The sequence below is a fragment of the Telmatherina bonti genome (genome assembly GCF_933228915.1).
Source record: "Telmatherina bonti genome assembly, chromosome: 14".
NCBI classification, from domain to species: Eukaryota; Metazoa; Chordata; class Actinopteri; order Atheriniformes; family Telmatherinidae; genus Telmatherina; species Telmatherina bonti.
The window spans coordinates 19683430-19690537 of NC_136612.1; positions in this window are offsets into that span (position 1 = coordinate 19683430).

Consider the following 7108-nt stretch of genomic DNA (forward strand, 5'->3'; position numbering starts at 1 on the left):
CTCTTTTTGTGTGTATGTTTAGATAGCATCAGCTGCACTTGTCATGACCAATAAGATTTGGTGACACAATCCATGGTGGAAGTTAATGTGTTTGCACATGTGACCAGGAAAGATGGTGATCACAAAAGGGACGCATGTATGAAAGAGGATTATAGGATGATTTAGTGCATTCTAAAGGTCTGTGCTTGTATAAGGGTAAGAAGATGTGCAACCCATCTTTCAGTGACTTCTTGTTTTCTAATAATCCATCTGTCTAAGTCTGAGGTCTAAGGCCAATCGAGTGTGGGAGCACTTATCAATACCAACAGAGTCATTTTGTTGCTGCCACAGCATCCCTGTGTATGAAAAGAGCACAAACATGTGTCAGGGACTCCGAGCTGTTAACTCAAGCATAACGGTGTTAGACCTCAGCTCAGCTTCCAATGAAACCAAGGCTTATGAACACCATGCCTGATGTAATCACCAGCATGCACTCAAATACCTGGGAGCTTTGCTTGAATCCTTGTGTACATTTACCCAGTAGCAGTTCCTCTTGTGAGAGCTACACACAGAGGTCATTAGTAAAGGCAAGCGCATAACTGCACTAGTGAGACTGTTCATGGACAACAGTTTCTCAGACTCTCTCTCTCACTGAAGAAAATACAAAATTAATACAACAGAGTTTAACATGTGTCCACTGGCTATCGAACCAAGTTTTACAACCTTATAATCAGCCTAAAGATCCTTTTGATTTTGTTTTTGAAAGGCCAAGCAAAATGTGTAAGATTATGTATTATGTTTTCACAAAATGTGTTTTATTTCTTACCTATTGATTTAATCATTTTACAAGTATATTATGGTAAATCATATCATATTGTAGCTTTCGCACATAATTCCAGTGATGTAAAATTTGTTTTAGGACCGCCCAGTACCAATTCACACATGCAGATCATTCAGTAACTGAAAGATTGGTGGTTTTTCTCTTTCAAGACAATTCATGCACCTTACCTCCATTCCTGTGGACGAATGCTTGGTGGTGATTACAGAGACTGTTAGTGCTGGTAGGCGTTGTTCAGCTGCATCTAGAACTGTAGCTATACATGTAGTTTACCACCACCAGTGTATGAATCTGTGTGTTTACATGGGAGTTTTAATTCCTGTTTAATTCCGAATAAAAGTTAATTCCGCTTTAAATTGATGAAAAACGACCATGTAAACACTTAATTCCTAATGCTAATTTTTATTCAGAATTAAACTTAATTCCAATGTAAGTGGATAGTTTATTCGCATTTTAATTCTGAATTATTTCATTCCTTTGTCATGTAAACCTTCATTCCGCTCTAAGTTAATTCTGGTCGTTCTGCGCATGCTCGTTACCTTGTCCTGTCTCGATGACGTGCATTGCCATGTTCAGTGGTCTGTCTTTCTTCTCCTTCTCAGTTGCTGCAAAAAGTGAAGTACTATGCTCGTGTTGAGCTGGTACTTCAAAATTATAATAAAAATAGCGGCAAAACTGGTACTTATTATGTAGTTTTTACAAGTTACAACTGAAAAGACGAGAAGCAGGGAGCCAACTTTGTTTATTTCCGGTATATGTCATACGTCATGTGCACCCTCTGTCCAATCAGAACCCTTCTCAACCCGCTGCTCTAAAAAGGAATTAAGTGAGGATGTGTTTCATGTAGATGTTCATTCTGAATTATTATCCTCATGTAAACTCGTAAGAAAATAAGTTAATTCCAAATGATTTAATTCCAAATGATTAATTCTGAATTAAAAAATGTAACCGTACCGTATGATAATGATGTGGGTTCAGAGTGAAGTGCTTTGGGTTCTATGAAATCCACATAAATTGAGGGTTGAAGACTGTTTGAAAATGATTGAAAATGAGCGGGACCCTGTCTTGTTTACACATCCACAGATTGTTTTGTTCTTTGTTACTGAAGCATTGTCATGGTAAGATCTGTTGAGTTTTTCTGGGCCTACAAACAAAGAGGTTAAACATGGCTTTGAGGCTGGATTATGTAGCATCCAAGCTCTCACATTAGAGTTGGATTGAGGATTTTAATGTCTAAAGGGATTTAATATCTCATGATTACTCGAAATGCATCACTCAACTGTAAAGAAAGTATGTGGAAGTACATTGTATCCTGGAGTGACCATCACAATTCAGCCCAACAATAAACAGCTGTTGCACAAAGAAAGTGTCCTATTGCATTAACATTTTAGTACTGGAGCTGTATGTGACTCATGCTGTTGGTTTTTAAGTTTTGGATATGAATGGGAAAAATATCACAGACATCTTTTCAAACTTTTGAGTGGTGCCATATGTAATGACTAAAAAATAGATTAGTGGAAAACTGCAGCATGCCAATGAACTTAAGATAAGGCATTCAGGAATAATGTGCTTTATACTGACAACTCTAATTATCTGGCAACAGTAACTGCAAAGGGATACATGTTTGGCATGAGGAAGTTATTTTAAGCACACCAGCAAACCCACTAAGGGAAGAAATAGAGAGAATTATTGAATGGCCAAGTCAAAGCCTAAAGGGATCCCAATGAAATGCTCTTGCTGCTGAATTCACTTAGAAGAGTGGAGATTTCTGGAAACTGCTTTGGAAATGGGTGGGAAAGAATTGTAAAGGTCAACGTTTGTGCTCAGATGAATATTATATACAGTAGATATTTTTGTAGCACAGAATCTTTCCTTATAGTTGCACATCACATATTCATCTTTAAGTATTATACCAAACAGGATCACTTTTCCTTGTATAAATATGTTTTTTTGTTTTTTTTTTTAAAGAAAAAAGTATGCTATAAAGTATTTTATTAGTATTACTTTCCGAAGATGGATATATAAGCATTAGTGTATTAAATATATACCTGTATCCCATAAAATCACATCCACCTCAATTTAACTTTGATTTCTTATGAAGTTGTACAAATGTTGCTTGCATTACCTTTATGTATCAGAAAAAAAAACATTCATTCTGTCACATTGATGTTAGATTGATAAACTAATACAGTCTGAAAGCCAGAGAAATCCCCCCTGAGGATTAGATTGAACTTTTTTTATGCAATGAAAAGGGACTTTATGTTCCAAAACCACGGAAGCTCGAAATTGCTTCACCCTCTTAGAAACTGCACTCACCACACGGGCATGTCCATTTTAACTGCTGGTTTCACATTAGTAATATATTTATGACAAGTTCATTTTACTGATTAGTTAGTTTAGCTGGATTAGGTTGCTAATTAGTTATTGTTTTTTTTTTTTTTTTTTTTTTCAAAAAGGGCAACTCAATAGGGGAAGTTTATTAATTAATTTTGTTTTTATTTAATTCTTTCTTTCCTCATTTCTTTCTTCCTTTCTTTATTGATCTATTGCTTTGCTTCAATAAAAACAAAAAGTAAAAATGTAAACTAAATAATTTAGAAACAGATCAAATTTATTTCAGTCAAATTTCCCCTTGTACTTGGCTTTTTGCTATTTACTATGCATTTGATTCTCACTTTCCTCTTTGCAACAACACTACCAACATAAAACTCATCTTGCATCATCTGAGTTTATTTAGAGCAGAACTTACTGTCTTTCTCATTGATTCATTATGTGTCTATATATTTGACTTTTGAATGCAAAGACTTTTTGAAGACTTTTTGAATGCATGGATCCATGTGTATTAAAGTGTAAAAGCCAGAAACATGTAAAATATTTGCTCTAAAAAGCTTGGATCCTCAGAATCCTGCAAACACATGAACTCATATACCTTTCTGACTGAGATATTTAGTAGCAGTCTGACCAAGAATCTAGTTAAATCCTAGAGTCTGACACTGTAAGGATGAGCCGCAGTGATTTGTGTTGTAGAGTCCTGATTGCAATCCTCTTAGCTACTTAGAACATTTTCTTTTGATTTTATGAATACAGATTAGGGATTCTTACATTACGATGTGGTTTTAAAAGGTGCATTTTATGCTGAACTGAAGGTGTACTGTATTTTTAACTAGCGTAGGAGTTGTATGGGAGGATCCTTTTTATCTTGTGTGTGAGTCTCCACCTGGTTGGCAGAAATCTTGTGTTGTTACAGTCCCTACTGATGTTGATGCGTATAAAAATTCTAATTTTCCTCTTTATTGTACTCCATGAGATCTAAAGTGCTTTTGTGATCCTAAAAATGTTTGTTTTTTTTAAAGGTGCGCTATTATGGTATTTCAAGTTTTCTGAGCTTTCTACAGGGTTACAGTGTTGAATCCTCATCAGACATGTGAACGGCACTGTTTTTTATCACCTAAATGCATGTTTAAGTTTGAGTTTGAGTTCCAGCACGCTCTCCGTTCGGTTTCCATGGCGACAAAAAACGTGTCGTTTTAGAGAGTTTTTTCTACTTGGAAATCCTTGTGACGTCCCGGGGGATAAAGTTAGGTGATTGGTTACCTTCTACTGGTTAACAAGGGCATGTACAAATACATCAGGCGGGTGGAAAACGTCGTATAAAGTTATTTTGAACGATGGCTGGTGAGTTTACCAAAGAGAGACATCCTACTGCATTCATTGCTGTGGGTTGCTGTTTTCCACTTCATTTTCAGGGTCTGATTCAGGTTCCAACATGTTGGGCTGTATGCTATGTGTTGGCATTGTATTTTGTTTTTTTTTTATTGAGTTCATATGAGCCTAATCCTTCTGTTAATGAGATGTTACAATGATGACGAAAGCAGTTGCGGTGCGCGCTCCCGATGTAGCGCGGTGGGGGGAGGCGGGGCTTAATGCGGAAGAGTCTCAATCCACTCGTTTTGCCCACAGGCTGATCTGACAGCCTACGGAGAGGGTCGGTCTGAAGTAAATAAAGCGATTTGTGACAATAACTCAATCAATCCCAGCCCTTCTGGTCTCAGAAATAAAAATAAATTAGCCTGAAATGCACATAACAGTTCCACTTTAATAATACCGTTTTTCTGCATTTTGCAAAAACATTAATTCCTATATAACATATATTTTTACTCTGGTAAAGAATATTCAATCATTGCTTCATCATTATTCCTTTCTTAAACATGGACTGCATGTAAAGAATATGAGAAAAAAATAAATGAAAAATAATAACCAAAGGCTTTCAACTTCACCTCAACGCCCCCAGACTGCACCTCTAATCTCAAACAAACTGCCAGCTAAAATAACAAATGTGCTCTTGGTTTAGTTTCAAAATTCACATATATGGCTACAACTGACAAATAATCTAATTGCAGATACCAAAAGTTAAAAACTTAATAAAAAAATGACAAGCTGAATTTTTACTCACGTCTCATGAGCTGTCCTAACCCTCACCCTGCTTCCTGCTGCCGCAAAACTAGCATTTACCTTTTTCTGCTCCTTAGAACTGACCTTCCCAGGAGGTTGTCTACCATAAACTCGCACTGCCAGGCTTGTCATGTTGCAGTCGAAGCTCATCACACCATGGATGCCAGCTGACAGGGTGTCATGGCCGCAGACCTTGTTATCCCTTTAAAGGAGCATAAGGCTCTTCCGTAAAGGGACATTTTGTACAGCTGTGTTTTCTCAGAATGACAAACCAGAGAGAAAACACTCAAGAGCAGGTATTTCTCAAGTAAAGTTGTCACTTCTGCTTCCGTTTTCTTAGCTTTATGCTTGTATTTGATAGCAACGTTGATATTTCTAAAGCTCTCCATTTAAAATGGTAAAGATTCATGATGCGCTTCTTGTTTTTATTTTCTACTTGAATGTGTTTTCTACAGTGAGTAGAGCTCCCAGAGCCACCATTTTATGGTGACACATTTAGACATGCATGAGACTTTCAGATGCTCAGTAGCAGATTAGGTGGCAACATGTTCCACATTTGTAGAGCACCTTTGTCCAGTTTCTACCAAAAGCTGGAGGGAAATATGCATGTATGTACTGTAAGTTCAGCGCTCTACCCAAGAGGAGACATTAAAATTTCAGGGAGGAATAACCTCTCAGAGTGCCCCCATAAATATTGAATGTGCTCTATTTCCTCATGCAAGACCTCGGCTGTGCGTGTGCTGGTGTGCAGACTGCAATTACCTCGCTGCAGCAGAAACACAAGAGAAGGAAGTGAGGCAATGGGAGCGAGCAGGGGGATGAAGGAAAGGGCAGGATGGAGTCGGACTACTTAGAAAACATGATTATGATAATGTACAGTTTGAGGGGCATTGTAACTCCCTCATACTGTAATTAGACAAAAAAAAAAACACACGAGTGGAAGAACACATATACCTCACGCACAAACATATAAAGCTCTCCCTTTTCTTATGTTTTTCGCTTTTTTGCATTGACTTTTCATTTGGATTTCCATGAGAAAAAGATTTTAAGTAATCAAAGGTCGCAGAAAAAGCTCCTGATTGTTTTTAAGTGAATTGTCCTAAACTACAGATGTAGCTTTTTATTGTTTCCCTGCTCCAACACACCTGACTGAAGTGAATGGGTGATTGTGGGCAAATTGACAAGAAGCTGTTCGACCCATTTAAGTTTAATCAGGTGTGTTGAAGCAGGGAGAAAGAAAAAAGAAAAAGGAAAAAAAAATAAAAACAAAACAAAGTAATACTCCAGGATAGTGGCCATCGAGGAATAGTTTGTTGTGACTTTGATACCGTGCTGCCACACTCAGCACAGATTATAACCAAATATGATATTGTATCCTATCATGATCAAGTTTCCCATGTACTCAGTTATTACTATATTTAAAGTGAATCAATTTAAGTCTTTATATGTTATAATAAGTATAAAGACTTACTAAAACTGGAGTCTTAGAATGAGTTACAAATGCTTGGAAATTTGTAAATTTTACTTTGTCAAAACATTGTGGAAAATCTGACCTAAAGTCAAACATATGGTCAGCAGTGTACAGACACAAATGAGATAAAGACAGATATGTTTATCTACATGTATGCCAAATTTTGGGTTTGTTTAGTCGTAGTGTATTAAGATTATACTAAGGACATATTCCTATCAGCCATTTTTATTCGAATCCTGGTCAGTTTGCTCAGAAAGTCTGCTTTATTTGGGGAAATGTGAATGCACCAAATAAATTCTGATTCAAATCAAAGAAGACTCAGTCCTCCTACAAACACAGGTCTTGGTTAGGTCACTTCCTGCATTTGG